This window comes from Neoarius graeffei, chromosome 18 (genome assembly GCF_027579695.1).
Source record: "Neoarius graeffei isolate fNeoGra1 chromosome 18, fNeoGra1.pri, whole genome shotgun sequence".
Lineage (NCBI taxonomy): Eukaryota > Metazoa > Chordata > Actinopteri > Siluriformes > Ariidae > Neoarius > Neoarius graeffei.
The window spans coordinates 7,751,221-7,762,987 of record NC_083586.1 but is presented as its reverse complement, the minus strand read 5'-3'; the positions used below and the strand labels follow the sequence as shown (position 1 = coordinate 7,762,987).

Here is an 11,767-nt window from a genome sequence, read left to right as displayed (position 1 = left end):
ACCGCTAAACTGAGTTCGGCCAGGTTCTAACGTCATACCAAAACAAAATACATCACTGATTCCTTCCCATTCAGAAAGGTTAAAAACATTCATCATATGTTCAAAAACGTTCATCATAGTGTGGCACTGTATTATCTAATTCTCACTGCTTATAACTATACACCTACCCGGTGGAGATGAGCTGGGAAACTGAAGACTGAAGGAACAGTATTGAAAAGTATTTTTCCAGTCTCACCTGTGAAAGGTAATCCCATGTGATCTCGTTCGGACGGTAAACCTGTTGGTACAGTTAAACGCAGCACATGAATGAGGCATCTTTATTCTTGGCTAATCTCCACTTTGCCACATCCAATATGGCGGCGAGGATGACGTATGATTCTACGCAGAAGGCGGTGTCTATGTTTATGTGTCTATGTCTGCATCCATCTCACCTCAGAAACTGAGCGGATCGAATGCAACTTTGCCACGCTTCACAGTGACGTAAGCACGTTAGGGCAAGCCCCCCCGGAACCCATAGAGACTGCATTGAAGTGTCAGTCAGGAGAAAAAAAAAATATATTAACATGGAATTCTATCAGTGAACTCTTGGGCGATTTTCAGCATGACTGAAATCGCCCCAAAAGGGGCGGTACTCTAGAAGCAAGACCACCCTGATTGGACAATGATACGCAAAGACAGATTAAAATGGCCTCAAGCAGCACTGGTGAAAGTTTGTTTAAAAAAAGAAAAAAAACTTTTTTTTTTTCCGTTTTGGCAGCGCGTCGCCCAATCGCCCTTATGCACCAGCCGCCCTTGGTTGGAACAACTGAATAGTTCAAGGTGAAGGTGGGACTCCATCATGGATCTGCTTTGAGTCCTTTTTTGTTTGCCATAGTGATGGATAGCTTGATGGACGATGTGAGGCAAGAGTCACCATGGAACATGATGCTTGTGGATGAAATTGAGATATGTGGTGAAAGTAGAAAGGAGGTTGAGTTGGGCTTGGAGAGATGGAGGTATCCATTGGAATGAAGAGGAATGAAGGTGAGCAGTAGCAAAACAGAATACATGTGCATCAATGAGAATGGGGATGAGAGTGTAGTGAAGATGCAAAGAGTAGATGTAAAGAAAATTGGTGAATTCAAGTACCTGGGGTCAACTGTGCAAGAAAATGGAGGCTGCAATAGTGAGGTGAGAAAGAGAGTGCAGGCAGGGTGGAGCAGTTGGAGAAGGATTTCGGGAGTCATTTGTGATAGGAAAGTCCCAGCAAAAGTGAAAGGTAAGATGTATAAGACAGTAGTGAGACCAGCTGTGATGTATGGATTGGAGACCATACCCTTAATGAAGAGACAGGAGGCAAAGTTGGAGGTGGTGGAGTTGAAGATGTTAAGGTTTGCGATGGGAGTGATAAGGTTGGACAGGATAAGGAACGAGCACATCAGAGGGACAGCACATGTGGAGAACTTGGGAATTAAGCTAAGAGAGATGAGACTGAGATGGTATGGACACATCCTGAGAAGAGATGTAGAGCATGTGGGAAGGAGAATGTTCAGGATGGAGCTGCCAGGCAAACTGAAATGAGGAAGGCCAAAGAGGAGATACATGGATGTGGTGAGAGAGGACATGAAAGTGGCAGGTGTGGTAGAGAAGGATGCGGAAGACAGGGAGCAATGGAGACAAAAGATCTGCTGTGGTGACCCCTAATCGGGAGCAGCCAAAAGAAGAAGAAGAAGATTGGATTTTAACTAAAGCAACTAAGTGTATCGGCAGGCAGAGCAAAAACGCTTTGGGGAAAACCGTGTGTGTGTGTGTGTGTATATATGTGTATTAGGATAAAGCGGCTACAGATGATGAGATGAGATGAGATATCTCACACAACAGTGTACTGTTTTGTGCCATTTCTCAGCTATTGCAATAAGAGTGCAGCAAAAATGAAAAATCACACCATGCCACCCTGCAGCTATAATGCAGATGAAAGAAAGCAGAGGATAATCCATTTATTTGAGAATATTAGTGTTTAGAATGAGGACTGCTGAGAGTTCAGCACTTCAAGCTTACCAAGGAATGTGTTTGAGGAGAGATGCTCTTTGTCTGTTAACGGGGCGTAGTCATACATGCTTGTATGCAAAACCCACACTTACAGTGAAATCACTGAGGGCTCCAGAATCTTCACACTTTCACCCTGTTCACATTTCCTGCACTCTCTAAAAGGCAGGGTGGATTTAGAATACAGTTGCTCAGACATTCAGAGGTGCATGAAGGTACTGAAGGAATTAAGGGATTTTAGGACCAGGGAAATGATGTTGCAATAATTTCTGAATGAAAGTATTACAATAAATCAGGTTTAATTCAGTCATTTGTGTAAAATAAAAAGACAGCTGAACAGCAGTATGAAGAAAGATTTTAAAGCAGTCCTGCAGATGTCAGTTGAAAGCAATACAACTGAATATATACTTAGATTTTTATTTAAAAAGTAAAACAAAAATAAGTTATTGATAAAGCAAATTTCATAAATCACTTTGCTGTCAGACAGTTTCTTTGTGTGTAGTTTTTTGCTTGTTTCAGAATAAAAACAAACAAATTTATCCTTTTTTTGTATTCATGCAAAGTATTTCTTCAAAAAAATTCAATTTTTATTGATAATGTGTATTAAAAAAATGATGTATGGAGTTACAGGAATGCCATAAAAAAGAATAAATCTGCAAAAGAATAAGGAAGTATATGTTTAAAAATAATTAAAAAATAATAAAAAAATAAACAAAAAAAGAAGAGAACAATAAATGCAAAACTAAAAATAACAGAAGCAGAAAATAAATAAAACAAAAAAGAAAGGAATATGAATTGGAAATAGATTTCCAAATAGGAAAAACAAAAGAAATACAGAAGTGAAATTAAAAAATAAGAAAATATGTGAAAAAAATAAATGGTTTTCTTTATTAGGATGCAGTGCAAAGCACTGCAACTATTGTTCTTCTATGTGTTTCTTCTCTTATTAGGATGCAGTGCTGCAGCACAGCAACCTATGGGCTCCCCTAGGGGCGCCCATAGGTTGCAGTGCAAAGCACTGCAACTATTGTTCTTCCACGTGTTTCTTCTTATTATTATTAGGATGCAGTGCAAAGCACTGCAACTATTGTTCTTCTATGTGTTTCTTCTTATTAGGATGCAGTGCTGCAGCACAGCAACCTATGGGCTCCCCTAGGGGAGCCCATAGGTTGCAGTGCAAAGCACTGCAACTATTGTTCTTCTACGTGTTTCTTCTTCTTCTTCTTTTTATTATTCCTACGCAAATTTCGATTTCGAATAATTCAATAACCGTACGTCACACACAGACAAACAATATATCAAAACATGCGGCTCGATTGGACTCGCTATGCTATTACTTTTCTCTACAGAATACGATTTTTTCGGATCAGTCCTGGCTCAAACGGCATGTGGGTTCCGGGAGAAAATCCGGCTTTTGAATGGGTGTCTATTGCGTTACACACCAGTGAAGCTCGTTTACTTAGAGTGTAGAGAACTTGAAAAAATAACTCAAACTTTCTCGCTTAAACTGTGGTTTCAGCCACAAATTTCACTCTACAGACATAAATTTCTCAAAAGTAGCAGTAAAACTTGTCCTGATTCACACAATGTGTCTACCTAAACGATAGGATTTACAGTTTTTGAATGAAAAGCCTCAAACTGAGGAGAGTGCAGCCGAGAGGCCTCATTGACACCCATTATAAACGTGACAGAAAAGTCACTCATTTTTAACTCACTCTAGTGTCCTCATTTTTAACATTACAGACAAAAAATTACATCAGCGTATTCAGGAGACCCTTCTAGCACTCACTGTGAAAGAATTTTGTGAATATCTGCTTTCGTTGTCGAGTTATTCGTTGTTGTTCGAGGCCTGGTCCTGAGCAAAAAACAGCAGAAAACTCACAAGTCCTTGTGTGTCTTGGCTCTCTTGCTCAGGCCCGTCGCCATGCCGACTGGGGCCAGTGAGCGAGCGGGGGGGAGGCTGCTGTCTCAAGCACACACATAAATCATGCTCAAAATTTCAAACTTAAACTGTGTTTTCAGCCACAAATTTCACACTACAGACATAATTTTCTCAAAAGTAGTAGTCACACTTGTCCTGATTCACACAATGTGTTTACCTAACCGATAGGATTTACAGTCGCCAAAATTTCATAGTCGCCAAAATTTCATCATCCCATCATGCAGATGGATGATATGTTAAATATTAAGTTATTACTGAAAAACTATTGATTAAAAAAACAAAGACACTGCGAAATTGTCCTATAAACAACTTTACCAATATAAAAGATTACCAGGACTACAAAAATGCAGAAAAATAGGAGTAGAGAGGGAAGCGGCTGCTCTCTCTCTCTCTCTCAAACAATGCTTAGGTCATGGTATGATGAAATTTTGGCGACGCCAGTCGCCAAAATGTCATAGTCGCCAAAATTTCATCATCCCATCATACAGATGGATGATATGTTAAATATTAAGTTATTACTGTAAAACTATTGATTAAAAAAACAAAGTCACTGCAAAATGGTCCTATAAACAACTTTACCAATATAAAAGATTACCAGGACTACAAAAATGCAGAAAAATAGGAGCAGAGAGGGGAGGGGCTGCTCTCTCTCTCTCTCTCAAACAATGCTTAGGTCATGGTATGATGAAATTTTGGCTACGCCAGTCGCCAAAATTTCATAGTTGCCAAAATTTCATCATCCCATCATGCAGATGGATGATATGGTATGTTAAATATTAAGTTATTACTGAAAAACTATTGATTAAAAAAACAAAGTCACTGCGAAATGGTCCTATAAACAACTTTACCAATATAAAAGATTACCAGGACTACAAAAATGCAGAAAAATAGGCTTTACTTGTCCAAATGCACCTGTTGGTTCAAAAGTTAAAGTGCATAGACTAGTTAAAGTATGTATTTATGATATTAATGATGAATAATCATTTTATGTTTTAAACAAATACATGCTGAAATTCCTATGCTGTGAGAAGCCTAACACTGCATACTTATGGATAACTGTGGCCTTAAGACAAATAGCCATAAAATTTATTTTCAATTTTTAGTGAAAATATTTTTACATGTGATAGGGCCGTAGGGGAAGCTAAAGTTAAATAAACTACTCGCTTCTGAAACTTCAGAAATACTTCATCCACCTCAAAAACCTAATGCACTCACATCATAGCATAATAACAAATGTAAACTCACATCATAGCATAATAACAAATGTAAACTCACATCATAGCATAATAACAAATGCAAACTCACATCATAGCATAATAACAAATGCAAACTCACATCATAGCATAATAACAAATGCAAACTCACATCATAGCATAATAACAAATGCACTGCCCAAGTAAGTAATAGTATAAAACAGTGACAGCGACTCACGGTAGTTTGTGACAAAAAAAAGCATTTAATTAATCACGTGGTTATACTTCCAAGGATAAAAATATATCTTTACATTTACAAAAAGAACATTCAAAGCTGATTATCATGTCAAAGTCAATATATGTTAGCACAGAAGATTGAAATTTCATTTGACTAGGCTCCAATGTGCAGTTAAAATAAAACTAAACATACTGATATAAACATCTACAATTAAAACACACACAGACACACACATCATCTTGTCATCAAAGTCAGTACTTTGATTTCCTGTAAATCATAATGTGAGTGCTGGGCTGTGCTTGCGTAAGTCTTCACACCCCTTGAAAATTTTTATACTGTATATTTGGCTAATGCCCTTTAAACAGTACACTCAAAAAAATAAAACATTGGATTTACTTAACCGAGTTATGGCAACCGGTCCCACAAAACTGTGTTAATTTAGATGTATTGAATACAGTTATGTTGAGTTATTCAACACATAACTGTATTCAATACATCTAAATTAACACAGTTTCGTGGGACCGGTTGCCATAACTCGGTTAAGTAAATCCAATGTTTTATTTTTTTTGAGTGTACTGCTTTGTTGTGCTTCTGTCTCATGCTGTTGTTCTGGAAGGAAAGGGTTGTCATCTTGGCAATGTGGTGGAGTCTAAGCTTAAAAAATAGGGACACAACCAGTGTTTTCAATTAACCAACCCAAAAATGAAAACCATGTGCAAGTGCAACTTCAGTTATTGAAAATATTATCTCAAGACCTTCCATGTAAAATTACTTGGTGCTATGAGCTAGCCTAGCATGAAACACAACTTTGACTAAAAGCTGCAGTAAGTCGTTTTTGAAGAGAAAAGGTACGATTTTAGCATGTTCAAGCACCCAGAATTACAACCACATTAATAATGTTTTAAGAAATCAAACCATTTGTATATACGTCAAAATTTCAGCGAGATAAGAGTATAAACATTTAAGCACCTCAATGGTCTTACCTCAGTTTACCACAAATTCTGTGGAAAAGCTTGTCTGTGGTAAGATGGCCGCCCTGTGCGGACGTCTTGGAATACGTGGTGAGGCATCTAGTCTTCTATGTATATCTATGCCTCGAGCTGTCGCCATTTTAAACCGACAAGCAAACAAGCCTCGAGCCGTCGCCATTTTAGGAAAAGTCATAAAATTAAGTTAAAAAAAAAAACTTAACTCTGCTGTTAAACAGTTTTGGGTCATTTTTGACCCAAAGACATTAGGAAGGTTAAACAAAATTCAAGTTATTGAAGATAAGCTCATGAATTTGGGCTGGATATTTCTTTAATTTAAACTGGCGTTTACATTAAAGCCGAAAGCTATATATTTATCTATATATTCAGACTAGTGATGTATTAAACTGTGGTAAAATGTTAAATATGATTGATAAACTGTGATTAAATGTTTTGGTATGGAGTTAAAATGTATACTGCCTAAGTGTAATATATGATTTAACAGCCTATAGTGATTAAATGGAGAAGGGAGCATTTTCATACATGACTACTTTGACTTTTAGTAATTAATGTACATTTAATGTACCTTTTGGTGATAAAATTCTGCACATTTGCTGAAGTTAGTAGTATTTTATTTGTGGGAGATATTTATAGTGTTTATAGTGTAAGTATTTGTCTTGAGGGGGGAAAAAGTTTACTGATAAGTCAACAGGCACTGCTCTGTGCTCACACTCTCTCTCTCTCTCTCTCTCTCTCTCTCTCACACACACACACACACACACACACACCATGAAAAGTAAACATGTTTAACGTGTGTTACGCTGTTGGATTGTTGCTCACACTGAGTCCAAGTAACAGAAGAACATTTCTATTTTTATTGCAGGTTTTCTTTGATTTGTGATCAGAGGTTCGTACGTACTTCACGACTGAGACTGATCATCGCCCTCAAGACTCATTGCACTCAAGTCATCCTCAAGACTCCCGGAGCAGATTTGCTCACACTCACACCATCACATTTTATATAAAATATATTAGGTTATCTTAGATAATTTAAGTAGTTAAGGTAAGTTAGGGTTTAGGTCAGTTAAACTTTGTAAGAAGTTTTTTCTTTTTTTGTTTTCTTTTTTTTTTGTCTTCTGTCCAGCAGGATGCCAAGGAAGGGGAGGAGGTCTGAGGCGGCCAGGCGCCGATGGAGTAAGCTCGACCTGGAGGAGCCGACTCCCTCCACTTTCCCCCTGAAGGTATTTACACAGTAGATAAGCTTCTGTGTCACAACTGTCTGCATGAAAATAGCTGTAGAAATGTCACATCAATCGCTTTCTTTTTAACTGCCAAGTTATGTATGTCTGCCATGTCTTTGATGTTAATGTTTCATCAGACGGTGTCCCCCCCGGCCAGAGAGGAGCCTTCCATAGGGTCGAGGACCAGGGAGACCCACCCCCCCGCTCCCAAGCTCCAGTCAGCAACGTATGTTCATATGAGACATTGTCTGAGGTTTAATGTATTTTGTATTACTTTTTAAATTTTTATTGTATTTTGTTTGAACTTGTCTTTGTCTTATGCTTATTATTTTATCTGTCATCAGTTGGTTGGATCTTCACCCCCAGCCAAGCCTTTCTGGAGCACGGGAGATGTCCTTCCCAAAGTTTGGCCATGTGAGTATCCACCTGTTTTATCCCTAAATGATCAATAAATTAATTCATCAATATTAAGCTTTTTAAACTGGTTTTCTGTACTGTTTTACTCATATAAACGAGTGATTTCTTGACATTTCCTGGTTTTTCAATTCAATAATACCGTTATCTGCTTTGTCTTTTACTAAACAGGCCGCGGTACCGGGTTCCGCCATCGGGTTCTGAGGTGGCCAACTTCAAAGCTCACAGGACGGAGCCACAAGTTGGTCATCCCGCCGGAGTCTCCTGACAAGAAGGTGTTGTTATTGTCCAGTTTATGAAGAAAGTAATTGATCTTGAGAGGGATTAATGATTTTCATGCTAAAGAAATTTTCTTTGTTGTTGCAGTTCGTTCTGATTGTCGGGGACTCCCACCTGCGGTCCATCGCGGATGGTTTCGCCGTGATGCCAGAGGGTAAGTTCTCGTTTGGCGTCATGTCGACCCCTGGGGCCCACACTGCTCAGCTGCGGACGGAGGTCCTGCATGCTGATCTTCCTTGGGCCCCTGCTGCAGTCTGTGTTCTTGCCCCCAGCAACAACCTGACGGCGAGCAGGACCATCGAGGAGGCAGCCGTCGACTATGCAAGTTTCCTCACTGCTGTGAGGAGCCGCTGGCCGGAGGTACATGTTTTTTCATGTCTCGCTTGTCCTGTATTTGTAGTAGTTTGACAACACTAGAGATACGTTTAATCTCAGAGTAATCAATGTATGAGCTTTTAATGTGTAGTTATTGTAATGTGTGATTTTGAATGAAAATGCCGATTGTTAACGAACATGTTTTGTTTTCTACAGGTTTTTGTGCTGGACTCCCCCCCCCCCCGCCTGCAGGAGGATGAGATGTATCAGGTCCTCCTGCGCCAAGAGTACCACCGCGTGACAGCTTGTATGGGTGTGTAAAAATATCATGTCAATAAAACAAGAACAAGAAATGTACTTAATGTCTGTGACATAGTAATGAACATAGTCATAATGCATGTGTGGATGTTGTAATGACTTATGTTTTTCATTTTTATATTTTTAGGTGTGAGGTACTTCTCTGTGGCGGAGCACTTCCCCCTTACGCGCTTGGAGCTGTGGAGCAGAGACGGCGTAAGTAGAATGTCTGTGATAGAAAAAGTCTAATTTGTTATAATTTCTCGTGCTGACATGAATCAGTCAACACGAGCTACTTTTTATAGTTGAACTTTGTCTGTAAATGGATTTGTGTTGTCATGTCTGCAGGTTCACCTGAGCGACCGTGAAGGGATGGGCATCCTCACCCAGCTGCTGTGGGCCGCGACAGAGCAGTTCCTCAAGACACCACCACCACCTCCCCCGGTGTCTCCCACTCCTTCACAGCCATTTGGGAAGGTATTTCCTAAGCTGGTTGTGAAGGGCGAGGTATGTGCTCCTCTGTCTCCTGACCCCTTCCAGTGGAAGGTCGTTGGTCGGAGAAGCAAGGTTAGTAAAGTTTATTATATTGTGTGTTTACATGTGTTTGGGTACATTTTGGTGAACGGGTTCACAGTTGTAATTAAAAAGCATCTATTTAATCAAATGTGATGTGAACTTTCCCAGTCGCAGGTTCCTGGTCAGGCCAGCGTGGCGCAGCAGCAGGTGAGTGACTTATTTTTTTAACAATAAGTTAACTGGTTAATATTTAAAGTTTGTATATTTGACCAGACAAATATTCATGCGTTTTTTTTTTGTCTTTCACAGGAGGAGTCCTTCCTCCCATTGAACCCAGTGTGGTTCAGTAGCACGATCCTTTGTGCTGTGGAGGAGGTGTCTCCTTCTTGGCTGTCTGGCGTGGAGGACTGCAGGTCTCCTCCAGCGAGCAAGAAGGTAAATTGTCTGACGTCTCTTCTCGGCTGTGTTCTAAAGTTTCTCCTTGTTCTACAGTTACTGATGCTATGTTTTATTTGATGGTGCAGGTGGCCTCCCCAGCGGCAGCCAGGCGTCGTAGGACCTCAGAGAGACTCCCCCCCCCACCACCAGTCTCCTGTGAACAACGTATGTTACACAACTGACACACACAGTGAATGTTTACAGTTGACACGGTGTCTTCATGGAGACATAACTAGACTGTCTGAATTTTGATGTATTTGTTCTCATCTGTCAACAGCTGGTTGGATCCTCTCCAACCAGGCTGTCACAGAGACTGGAGGACGACGCCCCCTCCAGCCCGGTTCCTCGGTCCAGGACCATGGACGGACCATCCCCCCGCACCCAAATTTCAGTGACCAACATATGTTACTCTCTGCCACAACAGACATAATCTCACACAGAACACACATTGTGTTCACTGAGACATGAAGTTTAACGTGTTTGTTCTTGTGTGTCAACAGCTGATGGAGTCCCCTCCAGTCAGGTTGTCCTGCAGTTTGGGTGATCCAGAGACCCCCTGCTGTTCCCCAGTTGCGAAGGTAAATATTATTCCTATTAAGTAAAGTTCATAATGTCATTAAAGTCTTCATTTCATTCATATCAAATTATTTGTTTTCAGGTGCCCAGGATGAAGACTCCTTCACCAGCTGGACCATCCAAGACCATTAAAGATGTGGCCCATCAATCTCCTCGCCCAGCTAAGGTATTTACTCCACAGTTGACACAGAACGTTTACTGTAAAATCAGCTGTAACTACATTAAACTGGTTCATTTAACATCTGATAGCATTATCTTTCTCTGCACACAACACAAATGTCAGTGAGAAATTGAAATACACTTGGAAAACTTTTCTTGTATCAACTTGGTGCGTTGTTTCCTCATGTCTAAATATTAATTGGAGTTATGACTTATCACAGACATGGACACCATTGCCCTCATCGACTTCCTGGCCCTGGATAATCGACGATGGACTCTCCAGCTCCCCTGCTAAAGAGGTCAGGACATTTACATTCGGGTTTATCGTGGGTTTAATAAAGTGCTTGCGGGTGTGTGTGTGTGGTTTATTTCAACTCAAATGCATAAAAAGACCTCATCTCATCATCTCTAGCCGCTTTATCCTTCTACAGGGTCGCCGGCAAGCTGGAGCCTATCCCAGCTGACTACGGGCGAAAGGCGGGGTACACCCTGGACAAGTCGCCAGATCATCACAGGGCTGACACATAGACACAGACAATCATTCACACTCACATTCACACCTACGGTCAATTTAGAGTCACCAGTCAACCTAACCTGCATGTCTTTGGACTGTGGGGGAAACCGGAGCACCCGGAGGAAACCCACGCGGACATGGGGAGAACATGCAAACTCCACACAGAAAGGCCCTCGCCGGCCCCGGGGCTCGAACCCAGGACCTTCTTGCTGTGAGGCGACAGCACTAACCACTACACCACCGTGCCGCCCGCATAAAAAGACCTTTAAGGAAGAAATAATTCAGAGTAGTATAGTCTAAACAGTTTATGGTTTTATTAATTGTTTAAAGATAAACACAAGTAATGGTACAGAGGTTTTCTAAATATGATCTTGGTAAACTTAAGTTAATAATACTGGTCAGAAAACCTCTGTACTTGTAAAGTCGACATCCTGCAGTGTCAGTGTGGTGAAGGTAGTAGCCTCCTTTAAAGGTCCTTTAAATCCTCCTTTTAAACTTTATTCTAGAAGACCATGGGACAAAGGAGAAACCACGATGGTCTCAACATGTTTAAATTTTAAACAAGGAATAATATAATGTAATGTGTAGCCAAATATACTTGCCATAACATGTAAGATTGTGTCAGCTTTTTTATAGATTTATTTAATTGATC

General features: G+C 40.2%; 2 long non-coding RNA genes across 2 annotated transcripts; both read left to right on the top strand.

Annotated features, from left to right (window-relative positions):
- Positions 1-7,816: 7,816 nt before the first annotated feature.
- LOC132866582 (uncharacterized) lies at positions 7,817-8,856 on the top strand. Its single transcript, XR_009650594.1, has 6 exons — positions 7,817-7,833; positions 7,952-8,021; positions 8,193-8,296; positions 8,388-8,454; positions 8,573-8,660; positions 8,832-8,856. It is a non-coding gene; the product is annotated as an uncharacterized LOC132866582 (long non-coding RNA).
- A 934-nt stretch (positions 8,857-9,790) lies between these two features.
- LOC132866581 (uncharacterized) lies at positions 9,791-10,252 on the top strand. Its single transcript, XR_009650593.1, has 3 exons — positions 9,791-9,863; positions 9,953-10,031; positions 10,144-10,252. It is a non-coding gene; the product is annotated as an uncharacterized LOC132866581 (long non-coding RNA).
- The last annotated feature ends 1,515 nt before the right edge of the window (positions 10,253-11,767 follow it).